The 22,275-nt window shown below is 43.5% G+C and overlaps 1 protein-coding gene across 1 annotated transcript in view; it reads left to right on the top strand.

Moving 5' to 3' along the window:
- Positions 1 to 22,275, top strand: part of MTCL1 (microtubule crosslinking factor 1) — a 398,239-nt gene that overhangs the window by 89,743 nt on the left and 286,221 nt on the right.

Below are 22,275 nucleotides of genomic sequence, written 5' to 3'. Positions count from 1 at the left end.
GGATAGTTGATAACGTGTTCATAACCATTGTAGGTGTTGGTCTTAGTGGAAACTGTTTGATTGGCGGTGGAGCAGAGTCTAACCTGCTCCCTCTTGTAGAGGTGTTAGGGGTGAGGGGGTGTAAGGGAGAGAGGGTTTTAAATGAATATTGGAGTTTTGAGGGTTGTTTCTCTTTGTTGGGTGCACTTTCACCATTTCTGTCACTCGGTGGGGTGGGGGAGATGTGATTGGGTTTTGGACTCTAGTTGTGGATGCAGTCTACCACAATGGAACACTTGAAACTTTGTATGACTTTGTTTATTGCATTGTTGTGTGTAGCTGTTGCTTTATCTCTGTGTTCTCCATAAACAAGATTTTCTTAAAAAAAACAACAACCAAGTGTTCTATACTGTTCATCAGGGCCCATAAGAGCCCAGGGTCCTGATACAGATATGACTTCACTCTTATCTTGTAGAAGGGATTGGGGATGGCTTCAATCTATTAGTCACTTTTGTTTGAAAACTGATGATAATCCTCTGCTACTTGCTCAGTTATGATTCTGTTTTCTGTTGATTTATATTGTATGGATGACCGTATTTTATATTGTATATTTTCAATTATCATCAACAAAAACGTTTAAACATTAAAATCAGCACTCTGTGTAAATGCACAGCAAGGTACGCCCACCTTTTAGTGTGCAAACATTTCTGTCAGGTTGGTAGCGTGATAGTAGGAGCAGTTTACTTGAATTTTAAAGTCTGTAAAGTGGCCGTGTGTGTGTGTGTGTGTGTATGTGTTCTGCGCCTGACAGCTGTGTCTAAAATCGCCATTGTCACAAAATTACCAATGATCGGGATGGTGTGGAGCTAAAGCAAAAGGGGGGACTGTTTCTTGACTGTTTCTTTAGGCGAAACATGTTGGAATGACAGGTCCCTTCCCGATAACTAATGACAAAGGGAAAACTCAGAAAATGCAGGAAAAAAAGATTAATTGAAAGATTAAGTATTTATTTATTTATTCAAGCACTGAAGTATAGAAGCACTAAAGCACTTTATATAAAACATAACGGTCTGATGAGGAGGCTAGTGCCACATAGTATTTAGCCACTCAAACCAATTGGCTAATACTGGCACTTCTGAAGACCAATGAATAAGTAAAAATTATAAATGAACATGTTATGATGTACTGTTTGTAAAATCGCCATGGAACACACACACACACAAGACTCCTGAACTCACCATAGCAAAGAGGCTTTAGCTGCAAGTTTTTTAGTTTTTGTCTTTTGTTGTTGCTTGTTCGGAGCTCCGTTGATCATCGCTCTGCACTCTGTAGGACCTGCGCACAAGAGATATGCCTACCACTCAGCTCTTGTGCGTAGGCCTTAGATGTGGTGTTCTCTTCTTTTACTACTGATCCTCAACACAAACAAGCGTGTATATAATTTGCATGCCGTTTGTGTTGAGCATCTCCTGGTAAAACATTTTGCTCCTGTTTCCGGAGTTCTGTGCGTTGGCCTTTGCTACCACAATGCTTCTCAACTCATTCTAGCCCATTGGTTTAGGATTACCACCTTAAATATACTTGAGGTAAATTTGAATATGAAGGGTCTCCAACATATGCAAATCTACCTCATGCATATTCATTGTGGTGATCATGAGAAACCAACTGGCTAACTAGTTAGTTGTCCCTCCTGGAGAGGGTTAAGAGGCACTGTGCTACAAGTTGAAAATGAACAGTTGCATTGTGTGTTTATATAGCAGAACGCCGATTGTTTGAACACTGATCTGGATGTCCAATTCGGGGGTCAAAGTTTATATTTGAGTTCCCCCCGAAGTACCATTCCTATCACCCCCCTCCCACTAGTGTCCCTTCTCTGCTTCTGCCACCGCTGCCATCAGCTCAGCTCCCTCCCCCAAACCAGGAGACTTCCCCCACAGTCAGCATGCCCCCAGCAAGAAAAGAGAGTGTTTCCCCTCCCTCCTCAAACAGACATCAACCCCCCTACCAGACCCAGAGGAAAGACCCCAGGCCTACCTTGTTTCCCTGGTGGTCTAGTGGTGTGCTGGGGCATGGGCAGGAGTGAGTGGGAATCGCTCCTGCCCCAGTGCGCCGCTAGACCACCAAGCAAACAAGGTAGACCTGGGTCATTCCTCTGGGTCCGAGAGGGGGTTGGTGGTATCTTTTCGGGGAGGGAAGTGGAATGCTGCCTTTTCTTGAGAGGGGTTGCACTGATGGTATTTTTAAACAATTCTTAAAAACAAAACAAAAAAATAATTAATGTCCAATCATCTGGATTTTTAATTATCTGGATTGCTCTGTGCTGAGGCTAGTCCAGATAATAGGCATTCTACTGTATATGTGTATATATATTTAATAAAAAAAAAAAAAGGAGGACTGGAGGGAAATGAGTTGCACTATGGAAATAGCACACACCAATGCCAGAAAAAATGGTTTTTAAAGTTTCAAGTTTATTTAACATTTCTTTTACCGCCCAATCAAGCCTTCTAGGTGGTGTACAAAAACGCCAGAACAATGTGCCAAATAAAATACATTTTAAACAGAAACAGAACAGGGGTAATGAAAGAAAAGCCTCAAACTAACGGAAAGGTGCACCCACAGTCTTCCACCCAAGCATCATCTGCAAAATACTTTCACACAGACTAATTATTGGCAGGTGGGAGCATGAATGTAGGCAAAAATAACTTTGCTACCAGAATTATACTCTGCGAATCGATAGTCTGGAGTGTTGGTGTCATGGTCCTGAAGGAGTGACTTTCAGCCACAAAACGATCGTTGGCCTGGTTTTTCTCTAACTAGTATGTTTTGCTCTAGTTATTTTTGACTACATTCATGCTCCCACCTGCCAGTAATTAGTCTATGTGAAAGTTTTTTTGCCGATGATGCTTGGGTGGAAGAGTTGTGGGTACACCTCTCCGTTAATCTGAGGCTTTTCTTTCGCTTTAAATCCATTTTTTTCTGGCATTGGTTTGTTCTATTTCCTTGGAGTGATTTTTTTTTTTTCTATGGTGCTATATATTTAATAAATGCATATCATGCAGTGTGGGCCTGAATTAAAGACTGAATAGTATTTAGAAAGACTTTTCTTAAGGATTCTTCTTGCATGACCATATGAAGACTGGAGAAAAAAAGGATCTGTGGAAGCAATGTATTTCTGGAATCCATCAGAGCTGCTAGTGCTCACAGGGTAGAGATGATTTCTTAACATTGCAGTGTTGTACACAGCTTGTATATTGAAAATCTTATAGGGATAGATTGTATACAAGGAACAAAGTTTATAAAACTGCATTTTTTTTCTTCTACACTGCATGCTAGAATGCCTTGATACTTTTCAGGTGCCATTTGCTCCATACATTTGAATACTGACATTGTAATGGGACTGAGAAGGTGTTAAGTGTTTGGGTGTGTTAGGATGGGATAGTGGCCAGCAGAAGACATGCATGATCAATGAGTAAATGTGTCTTCATCAGAACGTGTGCCAGTGATGTAGAGTTAGAGCAGTACAAAAGATGGACAGTTGGGTCTGTACAAATGGTAAATGGATTGCAACTAGACAGATAGCATAAATACTGATTCATCATCAGAAATTAAGCTGGGGAGATTGGATTACTTTGTACTAGGGATATGTGTAGGGCAAAAATTGTTCTTTTTTGTGCACTTTTTTTGATGTTGTGAAATTTTTTTTCATACCACATATTTGCTTTAATTGCATTAGAGTTTTTAATGTGTGCCGATTGAGTTGATATGCATTATTTTGGTGCCTACTAAATATTTAAAAGTAGAATATCGAACTGAATGCATGCTAACAAATACCATTCATACTTTGCACATGTGGAGGGGCATAATCAAAAAATATGTCTAAGTCTGTTTTGGGCCTAAGTTGTTAGTTGTCCAAAGTCAGAAATGTCTCGAAAAATACGTCCTATGTGTGTGTGCATATATATATATATATATATAAAATTTATTTTTATTTTGAGAATTGTCTATGTATACGTCCAAACTGCTAAGTCGTCTATCTTTATATCCCATTCTCGTCCAAAAATTTGTCCAAGTTAAAAACACCTCGATCAAGACCTTTTGGACATGGGAGGGGCCAGCAAAGTGATGGACTGGCCACCCAGACATGGCAACAGAGTAGTGGGGCACCTTACAGGGCACTGCTGCGAAATTCACAAAAAGGGTGCCACATAAACATCTCAACACAACTCCATTATAGGTTATGGTGAGCCCCCCAAAACACCCCTAAAACCTACTATACCCACCTACCACCCCAATAGCCTTTATGGCTGCAGGTGGCACCTATATGGCAGTACAATGGGGTTTGGGGGGGTTTTGGTGGGTGCACATGTTTCACCATGAATGCAGTGGTTAGAGTGGCTTAAGGGCCTGGGTCTTCCTCTCTATGGTTCACTAGCCCATCCCCTAGACCAGTGTTCTTCAACCACCGGTCCATGGACCAGTGCCGGTCCACAGGGCCAGCACGTGCATCAGGCCCAAAACAGTGTTCTTCAACCGCCATTCCACGGTGCAATCGATGCGGCGTTATCTTCGAGCCAGCTCACTCTTCCTCACTGATTCAGTGCACAAAGCCAAGGGCAGTGGCTCCTAAGGGCATCCTGCGCCTGAACCAGAAGCCTTCTCGCTGACGTTGCAATGTCAGAGGGAAGGCTTCCAGATGAGGCACGGGACGTTCAAGGTGCAATTAGTACTATTATGGGGGCGGGGTCTGGGGTGGAGATGGGTGGGGTCTGGCCCACGACTTAGCCCAGTGTTCTTCAACTGCCGGTCCACAGACCGATGCCGGTCCACAGAATAATTTTTTTATTTTTGCCGGTCCATAGGTATAAAAAGGTTGAAAAACACTGCCCTAGACTACTTAAGCCACCTCTGTGCAGCTCTACTAGGCTTTCCTATGCCAGGTGCTGATGTTATGCAGGCAGGTATGTATGTTTTTATTCTGATTTTTATGGCAGTGTGGGGGAGGTCATTGATCACTGGGGGAGTGTGTGTGGGTCTGTACTTTGTATCTGCAGTGGTTATCTGGTCACTTTGGATACCTTCGAGGCATTGAGACCTGTTTTTAGATCACCTAAGTCACTACATATAAGTTCCGTCTTCTAGGCAGTCTTGTTAAACTTTCGGTTATACTTGCAGTACAACTAAGTCTAAGTCGGTCCACATCCCGCCTACCTCCCACCCTAACCACATCTTCAAAATCGCCCCTTTTCACTCTGGGTGTATAGCAGCACTTGGACGACCTGTCTTTTCAATCGTCCAAGTACCAATTTAGGCGGGTTTAAAGACGTTTTGATTTTTTGATTATGAGCCCCATAGTTCACAGCTGTATGATAAACAATCCATGCGTGGCATCAAAGTTCAGGGATATTATCTTGGTAGATAATTTTTAAAATAGTAAATGTTCAGATAAAATGAATTAAATTATTTATCCAGTCAACTGAGGTCAGAATAATGTAACGTGTTATAGTCTTCCCAATAGTGCCTGAGGGTGTGTAAGGTGGATGATAAAACCAGATTAACTTTCTATGTATTGTATGTGAAGAGGAGTATAAAGCACAGGGACTCAGGAGAATTTCTGTAATAAGATCATTGTGAGGTCATTCTATAAAAATCTAACTGCTGAAAGTAATTTGGAATGATTAGTTCTACAGATGGTTGAAAATTTCTAACACATCACCAAAAAATAAAGTTCTGTTTCACACTATTAAGTTTCAGGTGAGGACATTGATGCTGGGCTGTAGCTGCTTTGCATAGTGGATACAGTGATTATGGACTATTCCAGTGACAGCTGATTTCAGCCATTTAAATGGGGTTCAGTGCAACAGGCATTGTTGTGGTGTTAATACCTGGCATGGGATAGGCATTGGTATAAGCCAGGGGTGCCCAAATGGTCAATTGCAATCGACTAGTAGATCGCAAAGGCAACGCGAGTCGATCGCATTGCCTTTGCGTTCTTATTCTTCCTTCCTCCTTGAGCCAGGCCAGGTGCAAAGAAGCGCCGGACCCACACGACTTCACCTCTGACATCAATTCTGACGTCAGAGAGGAAGTTCTGGGTCAGCCAATCGCTGCCTGGCTTGCCTGGAACTTCCTCTCCAACGTCAGAGGTGTGAAGGCTTGTGGGCCCGGGCTTGTACATGCCAGGCCTGGCTCGGGGAAGCAGGGAGAAATTGGTATGGTGGCTTGTGGGGGGGCGGCAGGAAGAGAGGAAAAGAATCAGGGAAGTGGAGAAATTGGCGCGATGGCTTGGGGGGGGGCAGGGGGAGAGAGAAAGACAGAAAGAAAAGGGGAGGGGGCAGAAAGAAAGAAAGACAGAAAGAAAGAAATATTGAATTTATACAAGAAGAAAGTGCAACTAGAGAATGATGAAAACACCAGACAAAAAGGTAGGAAAAATAATTTTATTTTCAATTTAGTGATCAAAATGTGTCCGTTTTGAGAATTTATATCTGCTGTCTATATTTTGCACTATGGCCCCCTTTTACTAAACTACAATAGTGGTTTTTAGCTTCGGGAGCAGCGAGGGGCATTCAGCGCAGCTCCCTGCGCTACAAACCGCTATCACGGTTTAGTAAAAGGGGAGGGGGTATATTTGTCTATGAGGTGACATTCATTTTTTAAAGTTATCTGTCTTGACCTTTGAAAAAACCCCCGAATACAAATGATAATTAACATTTTCTCTGCGTACAGTGTGCTTTGTGTTTTTCAAAATTGTATTGTTGGTAGATCATTTTGACTTGGTCATTTTAAAAGTAGCTCGCAAGCCAAAAAAGTGTGAGTCCCCCTGGTATTAGCTTTTCTACATGATGGACTATGAGCCAGTTTATTTTAGCATATTCTGTAATTTTCTTACTAATGGAAATCAAATTGCCAATGGTTTTCATATGAAAAGCCATGCTTGGTTAGACCAAAGTCTGTCGAGCCCCGTATTCTGTCTCCGATAGTGGTCATTCTAGATCACAAGCACCCAGCAGATTTCCAAAGGTAGATCTATTTCTCATAGCTCATTTCTAGGGATGAGCAGTGACTCTTCCAAGTCAGTCAGGCTCATAATTCTTCATGGACTTCTCCTCCAGGAACTTGTTGAAACCTCTTTTTAATCCCACTGCTTTCAGTCACCTTGACTGCATCTTCTGGCTACAGATTCCACAGCTTAATTATGCACTATGGGGTGGGGTTGGGGACTTCCTGCGATTTGTTTTCAATCTGATCTCTAATTTTGTGAAGTGTTCTCTGGTCGTTGTATAAAAAAAGGTAAAACAATGGATTCCTATTTAACCATCGCACCCTGCTCATGATTTGCAGTCTACCTGCTTGGAATTAGAACATTCAAATTCCAAGCAGGTAGACTGCAAACTTGGACAGGCTACTTCACTTATGCCGCCAGAGAATCATATAGTATCTTTAGGAAAGAACTAAAAACCACATTGTTTAAGAAATTTATAACCTAACCAGACTTCTCCCCTAAAATCGGAGCCTCCTCCCATCCCAAGGAGTCCGTCTACCCTCTTCTGCCAAAATTTCTATCTTTAATTGTTACCAGTTTTTCCCACTGGTGCCCGTCCTTCATTCAAATGTACCAAGTTAACAACTTACTTCTCATCAACATCTTATGTTATCTTTTTCACCTTCGCAGCCTTGCACCTTTGTAACTCAAAGCGCAATCTCCTTTCTCTTCTCCTACTTATGCTCTGAATATCGTCGACTGTATAATGCTACTCATTGTGAAACCATGTAATACACAGCCCTGTAACTCTCCTGTTACTATCACTTGATGTTCAATGCTATACTCTGTAATTCGCTGTCTGTACAGTTTCTCTTCATTGTAAACCGCCTAGAAGTCGCAAGATTGTTGGCAGTATATAAGAATAAAGTTGTTATTATTATTATTATTTTGAGAAACTTCAATCATATCCCTTCTCAGTGTTCTTTTCTCCAAGTTGAGGAGCCCAAACTTAGTTAGTCTTTCTTCAAAAAAGAGGTGTTTTATCCTCTTCATTATTTCTGTCCTCCTTCTCTGAACCCTTTCTTGTTCTGCTATATCCTTTTTGAGATGGAGGTGACTAGCACCTTTCAAAATGCTTAAGGTGCTGTCGCGAAAGAAACGTTTTTCTTTCATAGGCCTGTTCCTCACCTGGAATGTTCCAGAGCTAATGAAGATTGCCCCAAACCCACCTGTCACGCTCCCTCATTTGATCTTTCATGCCCACATGTTCTTCATCTAAATAGTCCAAGCAGAGATGAAATCATGCTATATAATGCATTATGCTGAATCTCAGTGAGTCATCTGAACGGCACGAGATTTATTTATTTATGCTTGTTTTAATTTATAGCTTGGCTATCTATAAATCCTAGGTGGTAACGAGACATGGAAATAAATACAGACCTGCTCCGTCATAGTCAAACAGAGAGAGGAAATAATTTGACTCATTAAATTGGCAAAAGCATTCTGAAACAAGGTTTTCAGAGCCTTCCTGAATTTCAGGTTCATTTTGGTTCGTGATGTGATCGCATGAGCATTTCGGGCTTGGGAGCAAGCCACAGGAAAAAGACGCCCACACATACTAACTGAGGATATGTAATTACACGAAGGAATCTCTGGGGAGATTTGCGAAGGGACCATGGTGACCACACTGGCTTGTACTGGGGACAGTGCTGATCTAAGCTGTGATGTTCCAGTGTAGAGGGAAAATGGGGATCTTCAGGACAGAATCAAGACAACCACTTATTTATCTCTGACTCTTCCTCCTCCTGAAATCATGTTTTACTTTTTAGTAATAGAAATTGTCTTGTCTGGGTATCTCAATTAAATTGTAAGCTCTGTGGATCAGGAATTATCTCTCTTTTGTGTATCTGTAGATTACAGCATATGTGTTACAGTGCTATAGATATGATCACTACTACCATGTTTTCCGAAAATAAGACAGTGTGTCATATTAATTTGAGGTCCAAAAACGCATTAGGGCTTATTTTCGGATGATGTTTTATTATTTTTTCATGTACAACAATCATCTCTCCCTTCCTCTCCTCCAACCCAATTCTTCTTCTTTCCTTTCTCCCCCATGTGCAACATCTTTCCTCCCCTCTCACCCATCCCCTTATGCAGCATCATTCTATCGCTCCCTCCCATCTCCCTGTACAGTAGAACCCCATCAACCTTCCCACTGTCAGACTGACATACCGTACCTCCGGGACCTCCCAAAAAAAGCAGCAGTGGCAGTGCTCTGAATGGGCTGCTTCGCAGCCTTCCCTCTGCCAGTGACGCAGCAGAGGGAAGGCCCCGAAGCAGCCCATTCAGAACACTGCTACCACTACTTTTTTGGGTAAAGGTCAGATTATACACAGACAGAAAATGCAGCAGAGGACTGAGGTCCATTCTTGTCACTATGTGTGCAAAATTAACTCATTTGGAGACATAACAAAGAGAGCTAAAGATGCACTCTCGGGGCTGGGGCAGAGAGAAATAGAAACATTTAAATATCTACCTTTTTATTTTTTTTTTGGGGGGGGGGTGTCCCACACTCCTTTAACTAGTCAATGAAACCACTGCTTCCCCCTTTCCTAAACCACATGTCCACTAGTGACAACCTGGTGACTGTTTATTACGGCTATAACAAACCCCCTTGCACTTCCCAGGGGGTTAATAGTTGTGATGCAAATTTCCCATGGTAGCACTGGAAACAGAGCAGGGAGTGTCACACACATTTCTCATGTTCACTAGCAGCTGCGGACTGACTTTTGTATTTGGTTGGAGCTCAAAGATTTGAGCCAGCTGAGAAAGAGAGAGAGAGCGAGCAGCCTAACTGAGCTTGAACTGTTCACATAGGGCAACCCAGCTGCACCCCAAGGATTAGAGATGTAGGGGAGCAGCTGCAGAAGGGCTGGCCATCAGGGTGAGAAAATGAATTGGCGCATAAATGAGCGAGATGGCATATTTGGGAAGAAGGGATTTGTTTTCTATGGAACAGCTGATCTACTTTATTTAGGGCTGCAGAGAGCAGGAGAGAGGGCTGAGGGTGATATTGTGTTTTGATTCTCACAGCCTCCTCCTCTACCTCACCCATGTTTCCTTGTCTAGCTGCATACACAAATATACTAGCCAAGTGAACTGATAATGTTAAAAATGTTGTGAATGTTTGTTTTTTTTCTTGATCATGTTGGTTTTCTTTAGATTATTTAGTTATATATTCTGGGAATTGCTTGTCAAGGAAAACAGAAAAAGGCAATACAGTAGTTTAACACATTAAATATTATTGGCAAAAGCATTGTGAAACCAGGTTTCCAAAGCCTTTCTGACAACATAATGTTATTCAGGTTGTTAAATCACAAGATAAGTCCTTAGAAGGCTGGGAGACTGGGCATCCAAATGGCAGATGATGGCACAGTGGTTAAAGCTACAGCCTCAGCATCTGAGGTTTTGAGTTCAAACCCACGCTGCTCCTTGTGACCCTGGGCAAATCACTTAATCCCCCCTTTGCCCCAGGTACATTAGGTAGATTGTGAGCCCGCCGGGACAGACAGGGAAAAATGCTTGAGTACATGAATAAATTAATGTAAACTGTTCTGAACTCCCTTGGGAGAATGGTATAGAAAATCAAAAAAATAAATTTAGGGGAGAATTCATCAAAGTACAGTAAAGCTTTACCCTTTACTGCACCTTGATGCCCTGCGGGATTCAGTAGCCTGCGGGATCCCAATACTGCAGGTTGCTGTATCCCATCTTAGAGGAATAATGCTGCTTGCGAGCCACGTCGCAAGCAGCGCATTTCTGTGGTTCAGCAGCATCGGACCACAAAGCCACAGTCTGATGCTCCTGGGCTAGCTCCCCACTCAAGCCCTATCCCAGAGGTCAAAGTCCCCCACCCCCACCTTACTGTTTTCATTGGTTGAGGGTGGGGATATTCCAGGGGTTTGGGGGGGTCCTCTGTGGTCCGGGGGTCTCATCTGGCAGGAGCGATGCTCAGTTGCTCCTGCTCTGTCCTTCACTGGCTGCAAAATAGTGTGACCACCATGAGAGGTCAGACCTTCCAAATTAGGAAATATGTATAATTAAACTCTGGAATTCATTGCTAGAAAATGTGGTAAGAGCGGTTAGCTTATCACGGTTTAAGAAAAAGTTTGTATAATTTCCTAAACAAAAAGTCCTTAAGCTATTATTAAGTAGGACTTGAGACAATCCACTGCTTATTTGTAGGATAAACAGCATAAAACCCGATTTGCTTTTTTGAACTCTTACGCTCACTATCTTATAAATATCAACCCCTTCTTCTGCCTCAATCTCTGTTCTCCTTCCTTTGAAGTCCACACCATCCGTCTGTTCACTCCTCTACCTCTCAGAGTAGCAGTCATTTACCGACCCCATAACAAGTCCTTCTCTTCATTCCTCACTGACTTTGACTCTTGGCTCTCTTTCTTTCTTGACCCTCATCTTTCTCCCAAGTCACCTCTCCCACCACCCCTTCCAGTGTTCCACTCTGCCAACCTCCCTTCAACCTCTGCCACCTTTTCCTCCTTTTCTGAAGTCACTGAAGAGGAAACTGCTCATCTTTTCTCCTCCTCCAAACCCACCACCTGCCTACTCAGAGCTATCACTCCCACTGTCATTCCTCCCATCTGTCACATCCTCAACCTCCACTGCAGCAGTTCCTGATGTCTTCAAACATGCTGTGGTTACACCTTGCCTCAAACAACCCTCACTAAACCCCACTTTCATATCCAACTATTGCCCCATCTCCCTCCTCCCCTTCCTATCCAAGCCACTCAAATGTACTATTCACCGTCATGCCTGGACTTCCTTTCTTCTCAAGATATTCTTGACCTGTTTTAATCTGGCTTTCGCCCTCTTCATTCTACGGAAACTGCCCTTGCTAAAGTCTCTATTGACCTGTTCCTGGCCGGATCCAATGGCCTCTACTCTATCCTCATCCTTTTCAATCTGACTACTGCCTTTGATACTATTGATCACCACCTACTTCTCAATACGTTGTTGGGTTCTTTTCTCTCCTGGTTTTCTTCCTATCTCTTCCATCATACTTTCAGTGTATGGCAGTGGTGGATCTTCCTCTACTGCTATCCCACTGTCTCTCGGTAAACGGCTTTCAATATCACCTCTATGCTGATGACTCCCAGATCTACCTCTCCATACCATACAGGAATTCAGACTCGAGTCTCAGCCTGCCTGTCCAACATTGCTGCTTGGATGTCTCACTGCCTTCTAAAACTGAATATGGCTATAACCGAACTCCTTCTTTCCACCTAAACCCCCCCCCTCTCGCTGTTCTCTATTTCTATGGATAGCACTCTCATCCTCCCTGTCTTGTCTTCTCGCAGCCTCAGGGTAATCTTTAACTCCTCTCTCTCCTTCTCCACTTAAATCCAACAAACCCCTGAAACCTGTCACTTCCTCCTCTATAATATTACTAAAATCTGACCTTTCCTCTCTGAGCGCACTATCAAAACCCTTATCCACACTCATCACCTCTCGCTCCTCTTTAATCCATTCAACTCATATTACGTGAGATCCGCCACGCTCACATTACCCCTCTTCTCAAGTTAGTTCATTGGCTCCCCATCCATTTCCAAATACAGTTCATACTCCTTTTACTGACTTACACGTGCATTCACTCTGTAGCCCCTCAATCTCTCTCCTTACTTATCTCTCCCTATGCTCCCCCTGTAAATGCTATTCATCAGGTAAGTCCCTCTTATCTGTACCCTTCTCCTCTCGTGCCGACCCCAAACTCCATCTCTTCTTTCTTGCCACACCATATGCCTGGAACAGGCTGCCAGAGTCAATACATCATGCTCTGCCTCAAATCCAAACTAAGAGCCCACTTGTTTTTTTAACCTGCTTTCAACTCTTAACTCACTGTCGGTTACATTTACCCAATGTATAATTCCTTCTGCTAGAATCAACCCAATCCTAAGATGTCCTGTCTGTCTGTCTAAATTAGATTGTAAGTTCTTCTGAGCAGGGACCGTTTATTGAATGTTAAATGTACTGCGCTGCATATGCCTTTCAGCACTACAGAAATGATAAATACTGTAGTAGTTGGAAACTTGCCAGGTTCTTGCGACCTGGATTGGCCACTGTTGGAAACAGGATACTGGGCTTTGTGGACCTTCAGTCTGTCCCAATATGGCAATGCTTATGTTCTAAGCTTATATTTGTAAATATTATCTAATATAATAAAGCCCTAAGCGCGCATGCGCACTCCCACCTGCATGCTCCCGTTTTCCATGCGCTGTAGGGTACTGCAGGTAGGAGTGCGCATGCGCGAGAATCCCTCCGAGGGGATGTCGGCCGCAGCAGCTGTTGGCAGCTGCAGGCCACAGTGGTGGCTTTTGGTGGCTGCAGACCGCAGCGGCAGCTGTCTACGGCTGCAGGCCGCAGTGGTGGCTGTCGGCGGCTGCGGAGTATTAATTGGAAAATTGGGGAGGGGGAAGCAATGGTAAAGGACAGCTGGAGACGGAGGAGGCAGGTAATAGGACAGACAACTTGAGGAGGAAAAAAAAGGAAGTGGGGAGGGAAATACCGCTGCTGCTGCTGCACAGGGAAGTAGAGGGGGAGGGAATGCTGCTGCTGCACAGGGAAGTGGTGGGGGATGGAAATGCTGCTGCTGCACATGGAGCAGGGAGAGCGACAGAAAGACAGACAGCGGGAGGAAGAGAGAAAGAAAAATAGCGGGAGGGAGACAGAAAGGAAGAAAGACACAGGGGCATGAAGAGAGACAGAAAGACAGACAGACAAAGAGGGACAGGGAGAGAGACAGACAGAATGAAAGACAGACAGCGGGAGGGAGAGAGACAGAAAGAAAGGAAGAAAGAGACGGGGGCAGGGAGAGAGACAGAAAGAAAGACAGACAGACATATATTCTAGCACCCGTTAATGTAACGGGCTTAAATACTAGTACTTTAATAATTGCTCAAACAAAACATTAAAAACCCAATGCTGTGTGTTTAAAATACCGTGGACCCTATTTTTTTCAAGTGTCTGAAAAGAACAAATTATACAAAATTGAAAAGGGGAAATTCCACAGGAAATGTAGGAAAAGCATAATGTTTCCTTAAAACTATGCCTTATGCTTTATAAATCACAATTGAATGTGACATATGGCTAATGATTAAAGCAGAAACCCTGTATGCTTCCTTTTTCAGTGCACTGTAGAAAAATATGACTCCCAAAAGACAGGAAATTCCATCTTAATTTCTAAAAGTAATTTAGAGTAAGCACCACTTGTACCATTGGTCATTGAAAGGACCCTTGTACTATGCTGTGTTAAAATCTTGCAGTTCCTGTGCATTAAAGGGCCATACCTAGGATGTGGTAACAGCTAAGCCACTGCATTAACTGTTCACATGTGCCCTGCTTCTCCCTGTACAGTTAATGCAGAGACAGTACACTTACTGCATTGCAGATAACATGGATGTACTTGACGCCACATGTTGAGGTGGCATTAATCACTCTGCTCTATCTGCTGAGCTAACAATTGATGCCAGCAAAAGTGTAAGACGCAGTCCCTGCTCATTTCCTGCTCTATTTTATGTTTCACAGTATAGAAATTAATGTGTTTTGTTAAGTTGCTGCATTAACTATATTAATGTTTTCTAATTCCTATCTTAATTGTTTAACGTGCTTTAGCCAAAGACGTCCAAGTGAGGGAGGCCTTTAGAATTCAGAAGGAGAAAAGAAAAAAAATGTCTGAACTTGCCAGAGTGCTATGTGCTGTATTCTACTATAGGATACAAAGTATAATGTTTTGTAAAGGGGGGAAATTAAGGAAAAGAGGGAAGAAGAGAATGTGTTCTGAGCACTGGAAGTGAGTAATTGAAAGAACACTTTTCCAAAACTCACTTAGTCCATTTTTTTGTCAGTTTTGAGCTTTGTGATGGATTTCGTTCGTCAAGGTAAAATTCATTTACTGTGGCTTATTCCTGTGCCAAAACTCATGGACTTAATCTACAGCAAATGAATCTTGCCTTGATGAACAAAATTAATCTTAGACCTTAAAAACTGTCAAAAAAATTTTGGTCTGAGTGAATTTTGGAAAAGTGCCTCTCAATTATTCTTAATTGCAAGTTGGCGGGCCAAATAATCAGATTATCTGGCCTTTTGTGATTAGCAATTTGCTAGCAAAGCTCTGCTCAATAGCAGTCATTCAACTTAGCACCTTCCCCATCACTGTATACTACAGAAGACACCACAGTTTACTAAGGGCTAGATTCACAAAGCAAACCGATCGTGCACCAATCGGTTTACGACCTGATTTCCCTCCGGCCCGATTCACTTACCTCTCTGCCGACCATCCTCCGATCTGCTCATTCAAATGAGGGCAACGGCATGCAAAGTAGGCATTGGCACGATTCACTAACTAAAACCCTGCAACACCGACTGGGCTGGCCGATCACAAACAAGCTGAGGACCAGTCGCTCAAGCCCTTTCCGACTGCCCTGCTCTCTGCCCTGTCAGCCCCCAATCTCCTGCTGCACTGAATGCCTCCTGCAGCCCCGATTCTCCCACTGAGCCAGATCTCCTGCCTGCCCCGATCGCCCGCATCCCCTGGCTAAGGAGTTGTCTTTTCTCCTGCAGCCCCGACTCTCCCGCTGCCTTAATCTTCTGCCTGCCCCGATCGTCGGCCTGCCCCGAACACCTGCCTGTCTCAACTCTCCCACCCTTCCCTGCAGTGCAAGCCCGTGGTTTTAACACAGATCAAAACATATAAGATTAGCCTTACAGGTTCAGACCAACGGTCCATCAGGCCCAGTAATCCATTCTGACGGTGGCCAATCCAGGTCACTAGTACCTGGCCAAAACCCAAAGAGTAGCAACATTCCATGATATAGATCCAAGGCAAGCAGTGCCTTCCCTCATGTCTTTCTCAATAAAAGACTATGGACTTTTCCTCCAGGAAATTGTCCAAACCCTTCTTAAAATCAGCAACTCCTTTTACAGGTGCCATATGTCTGTCAGGTCCCAACCTCCACCTTTAGAGATTCTATGTAGTCAATAGTGAGTCCTGTGTTGTGGAATGATTTGTCTGATGTGGTGTGGAGTATTGGGAAGAATAACCTGAATCACAGTTACTGGATGATAGGGTCCACCTTGGGGGTTAGCGCCTAAGAAAAGGATCTGGGTGTCAACATAGACAATACGATGAAACCTTCTGCCCAATGTGCAGTGGCGGCAGCATAAAAGCAAACAGGATGCTAGGAATTATTTTAAAAGGGATGGTTAACAAGACTAAGAATGTTATAATGCCCTTGTATCAGCCCATGGTGTGACCTCACCTGGAGTAATGTGTTCAGTTCTGGTCTCCTTATCTCAAGAAAGATATAGTGGTGCTAGAGAAGGTTCAAAAAAGAGCGACCAAGATGATAAAGAGGATGGAACTCCTCTCGTATGAAGAAAGACTAAAACGGTTAGGGCTCTTCAGCTTGGAAAAGAGACGGCTGAGGGGAGATAGGATTGAAGTCTACAAAATCCTGAGTGGAATAGAACGGGTACAAGTAGATCGATTTTTCACTCTGTCAAAAATTACAAAGACTAGGAGACATTTGATGAAGTTACAGGGAAATACTTTTAAAACCAATAGGAGGAAGTATTTTTTCACTCAGAGAATAGTTAAGCTCTGGAATGCATTGCCAGAGGATGTGGAAAGAGTGGATAGTGTAGCTGGTTTTAAGAAAGGTTTGGACAATTTCCTGGAGGAAAAGTTCAAAGTCTGTTATTGAGAAAGACATGGGGGAAGCCATTGCTTGCCCTGGATCGGTTGCTTGGAATATTGCTACTCCTTGGGTTTTGGCCAGGTATTAGGGACCTGAATTGGCCACCGTGATAACAGGCTACTGGGCCTTCACAGAGAGAGTGGTTGATCATTGGAACAAGCTTCCAGTGCAGGTGATCGAGGCAGACAGCGTGCCAGACTTTAAGAATAAATGGGATACCCATGTGGGATCCCTGCGAGGGTCAAGATAAGGAAATTGGGTCATTAGGGCATAGACAGGGGGTGGGTAAGCAGAGTGGGCAGACTTGATGGGCTGTAGCCCTTTTCTGCCGTCATCTTCTATGTTTCTATGACCATTGGTCTGACCCAGTAAGGAGGACAGATTACGATTTGTGGGTTCTACTTTGACTATTTTCAGTGGAAGTAAAACCCGGATGTCTCAATCCGTCCTCTTTTTACTGGAGCCAAATGGTAACCCTACTTCTAGGCCTACTGTGCCTGTTCCGCTTTTTTCTTGAAATAACTTTTTATTAAAACACTGACTGTAGAGGGAAAATGGATTATGAAAGCCGAGGAAATGTGTACACTTTGCTGACGTCTAATAGTAAGGATTTTTTTTTATTTTGCAAGGCCAGCTAAATAACTGTCATCAGTTTGAGTATTTTCCATCAGTGCAAACAGATCTAAAGGATATGGTGCATTGTCTTCCCAGGCTCAGCCTGTGCTTGCTTCCTCCCACATCCCAGTCCTTTTCTTTAAACCCATTTATAGCTTCAGTTAACATTTGTTTTTTCTATGTTCAGATTTCTTCATTGTTTCCTCATTTTTCACTGGCCTGAGAGAGGATTATAATGCTGGAAATGTACAGTAATCACAAATACACTGTATTAAACTGATCCCAGTGAAAATGTGTCCCCTACAGCTTACCGGTAGTTGCTATCCATTTCATGGCAGCAATTCAAAGGTGCCTTCAAGTCTGACACAGCCGACTAGCGTCCTACTGAAATTTATGTTGGGTGAAATATGTATGCTTTTTGCACCTGTAATCCACTGAGGACATCTGACAATTATACAACTTCAGGGTCATATGTCCTGAAGGAGAGTAGCATTGCGGCCTTTGATGTTGGGCAGTCCTCCTCAACCCAGTCCTCATGGCACATCCAGCCAGTCTGGTTTTAAGGATATCCGTAATGAATAGGCATGAAATAGATTTGTATGCACTTCCTTCTGGGTAGATCTATCTCATGCCTATTCATTGTGGATATCCTGGAAAACATGACTGGCTGGGTGTGCTCACCGATGTAGCGAGGGTGGGAGGCGCCCCCTTTGCCTTCTTCTTCGACCCCCCATTCCTTCCCAGCCCCCCCTGCCGTGTGTGCGCACCCGTGCCCCTTCCCTTCCCCCGTACCTGTTTAGCTTCCCCGGCATGAGCAGCTTATCCAACATGCTGCCCGCCCTGGCGTCGGCTCATGCCGGTGATGAACTAGAGGTACGGTGGGAGGGAAGTGAAGGCACACCCATGTCTGTCCCCCCTTAATATGCCACTGGGTGTGCCCAAAGAACTTGATTGAGAAGCATTGTGTTAGCATAATACAAGCTGCACCTCCTAATCTCTCTCTCAACCATCCTCACACTAGGTGTACTTACAGAGAGAGAAAGAGAGCGAGCGAGCAGAATATTAGTACCTATGTTGGGGAGACTCGGCATACACTTACCACCTCAAATGTGTCTGCTATTAACACTTTATTCTCATTTTATACAGAAAGATGTGTAGCAGTTCTATTAGTAATATGACATGTTGGTAAGATCCACTACCTTCCAATTTGTTAGTCATCCAGAGGGATAATAGCAGGCAAAAGTGGTTGAATGTGAGGGCAGTGAAGAAAAAGACAGTCTTAGTGCATGATGTGACTAAAGAATATAATTTGGATTTTTTGGGTGTGACTGATCATGGTTGGAAGATTCGGATACGGTTGTGGTGAATGAATATTGTCCACCTGGTTATTCTTGGAACTGGGCATGCCGGCAGTATAAAAAGGGAGGGGGGGGGGAGTGATATTGACCCATAGAGTATCAAGGAACGATTGAACAAATTGATGTGTTAGTGATGAAATCTAAAGCTTTAGCAGTTTGTCTTGCATATTGTCCGCCTGGAGTATTGGCTCACGATAGTTGTGCTGTCTTAAATCTGCTACTGCCATTGCAGATAGATATGACCAGAATGATAATCTTAGGAGATTGTAACGCACCACTGCAGTTGCAAGGGGAGCGGCAGAGTGCTTTTGGACTCGCTCAGATTTATACAATGGGTGCAGGCGCCGACTCACCAGTCGGGCAATACACTGGACTTGCTATATACATCGGCAGAGAACATGAAAGTTGTAGATATGCAGATTGATATCAAACCCTGGACCAATCACGCTTTGATAGTAAGGAAAGTGCAGGTAGAAGATAGGAGGATTCATACTAAGAGAGGGAAGGAAATGAGATCATTGCAGCCGAGAGTTGATCCAACAAGTCTCTGGAAAGAGTGGGATCCGTGCCTACAATCTATTGATTTTAGGTCAGGGGAGACTTTGAGGGATGGCAAACATTGTTAAGTGCTGCATTAGACCAGGTAGCACTGTGTAACCTGATGATGTTGTGAAAAGAGGCGAGGAAAGGAAGAAATGGATGAGTAGTGATCTTTTGTTAAAACGTATGGAGTTGCAAAAGATTGAACAGCGGTGGACTTCACAGTTAAAAAATGTTTATGTTGGGAAGCTGAACGAGTATAGGGCAGAGGTACATGCTTCTCATAGCCGATATTACCAGGAACAGCTGAAAGCGGTGATGAATAAACCTCAAGAACTGTGTAGGGTAGTAAGAAGTTTGGGTACTAATGAATCTGTAGAACATCCTATAGTTCCTTTTTCAGCGGATGAGTTTAACTTATACTTTGAATCTAAGGTAGATTCGATTGTGAATGCTATACCGAAGATGTCTGATGGTGAATTCGTCCCCTATCTATTGATTATAGGTAGGAAGTGGAGTTGTTTTGAGATGGTGACAGAAGAATTGGTGAGTAGTTTGCTTCGTGCTTGTAGGCCAACAGTTGCGACTGGCAATTTGTGTTCACCTATAATATTGTATGATTTGGATAAGAGGATTTGTCCTGTTATTGTGTAGCTGATGAATCTTATCCTGCAGGATGTAATGGTTCCTGATAGACTAAAAATTGCCACCATTTGGCCAATGATTAAAGATAGGAAAGCAGGTGTAGAGGCGATAAAGAACTTCCGTCCGGTGGCAGCTTTGCCGTTTCTATCTAAAATTATGGAGAAGATAGTATTACATAACAAAAAATATATACTACTTTTCACTGAAAACACTGAAATCTCCCTATTGATGAAAGAAAAAGCCTCATGTTAATGGTGAGCACACAAAAGGCCCAACTACCACCATCCACATCATCCGCATAAAAAACCTTCGTCAGGGAGACAAGCGCCTAGCTATTTGGAACGTACTCAGATATACAGAAAAATATGCTCTCAGCAACCTAATCTGAAAACCCCCCACTTCTGCTTTGCTTTTAAAGATCAAAGTCCCTGTGTCCCAAGCCAGTGTTTCACAGTGCTCAGACCACTTCTTCAGGGCAATACAGGCTTCTCTTATAGCACCAATCCAGATCTGTGAAATGTTAAAGATCTGATTGTCACCTACCACAACTTTTGTGCCAACAGATCACATTAATCATAAACTGTTAACTTTACTCACTGTAGCATATTTTTCTCTTTCCATCAACGTCCTATTTCCAGCTTGGCATTTCAGCAATTTGTACCTGATTGCTACCAATCAACTTCCGCTACATCACTTTAGAGCGAGAGGATTGGCCAGGCTCAAATTAGCATTGGGACTCGGTCGCGGCAACGTTTTAATTATTCATGCTACATGGGCTGAAAAATCAGTAATGAGGAAAACAGAATTGAAAAGGTTTTGAATCCAACCCTTGCAGGGTAGAAAGCAAGAAGTGATTGTGAATGGGCAGTTATCTGGCCAGAGGGTGATTAAAACTGTAGTGTCCCTATAATGGCCTTAGGCACCTGGACCAACCGGAATTGGCCCAGATGCCTAAGGCCCCTCCTATGGGTGGGACCTTAGGCACATGGGCCAACCAAGGATTCGGCAGCCATTCAGAGAACAGCACGGGGCTGAGCAGGGAGCACAAACAGCTTGGTCTTGTTGGGTGCGCTGCGAGATCGGAGTCAGTGGCCCAGCATGGGCAGGAACGCGGAAAGATCGCTCCTGCCCCATGTACACCGCTGGACCACTAGGGATTAAAACCAGCATAAAAGATATGCGCGGGCGGGGGGGGTTAAAAGAATTGTTAGTTGGCTGACATAAAAGGTACGCACGCGCGGGCAGGGGTTAAAAAAAATTTGTTAGTTGACCGGCGTAAAAGATACGTGCGGGTGGGCGGGGGTTTAAAAAAAATTGTTAGTTGGCTGGGATGGGAGTCAAGAGAGATCCCTCCTGTCCCGGTCTGCCTCGAGTCCGGGAGGGGGGGTCAGGTGATGACCCGAATATAGGACGAGACCAGTGCTCCCTCTAAGCGGGCGGGTGTTGTGAGCAAACTTTTTTCACTGTGAGCTAAAAATATCGGGCGCCAGCAAGTTATGAGCCAACTCGCCCGATTCTCCTCTCGCCGCCCTGCCATATGCCGTACGCCTCTTCTGATCGCCCCCCTCCCTGCTCGCACCCCCTCCCCGACGTCCGATTCCTCCCCCAGCCTCCCCTTACCTTTGCGACGCGTTACATTGACTGCCAGCTCGCCTGCCTGCAAGCACGTGTGTGCGCTGTGACGAGCAACTTGTGCGCTGCGATGTAATATTTTGTGCGCCAGCACACGCCAGCGCAGCTTAGCGGGAACACTGGACGAGACCCCCATTTTTGGGCTATTTTTTTGGCTCAAACACCTCTTGCTTAACTGTGTATAATATGTTTTTTTCATAGTAGCTATGTCTAATGGACACCACTAAGTATATCAGTTTTTTAGCCTTATCAGAGAATCCAAAGAGAATTAAAAATAAACAAAAACAAAACCAAAATTAGACAGATTTATCTGTTCTAGATTTTGCTAGCAAATATTGACAAAATCATTAATTCTGATATTTACTCAGGATTTGTAGGTTGTTTTTTTTTTTAAGGACTGTTGTTTTTCCTGGAGAATATACCTAAAAATGAAAGTGACAATCAAAGAGACTTGACAATAGCATACATTATTGGTTGTAGAATGAAGAAGCCTCTTTTGAGTGAAACTTCTTTTGATGCTCAATCCTAGCTCTGTGATTTTCTTTCATTGCTTGCTTGCTATGAACAAACAATCGTTTTTTTCTATTTTACATAGGCAGTAATCTCTCTTCTGAATGTGTAGCTTGGAGGAGAGGTGTGGAAGTAAACATACAGTAAGCTTGATTGCTCAGCCGGTGATTTTACTCCTCATATTGTCATGTATTAGTCAGATTGGTAACAGCCAGTGTTATACTCAAAATGTAGA

Source organism: Geotrypetes seraphini, chromosome 2, assembly GCF_902459505.1.
Source record: "Geotrypetes seraphini chromosome 2, aGeoSer1.1, whole genome shotgun sequence".
In the NCBI taxonomy this organism is placed as follows: domain Eukaryota; kingdom Metazoa; phylum Chordata; class Amphibia; order Gymnophiona; family Dermophiidae; genus Geotrypetes; species Geotrypetes seraphini.
This window is presented reverse-complemented; position numbering and strand designations above follow the sequence as displayed.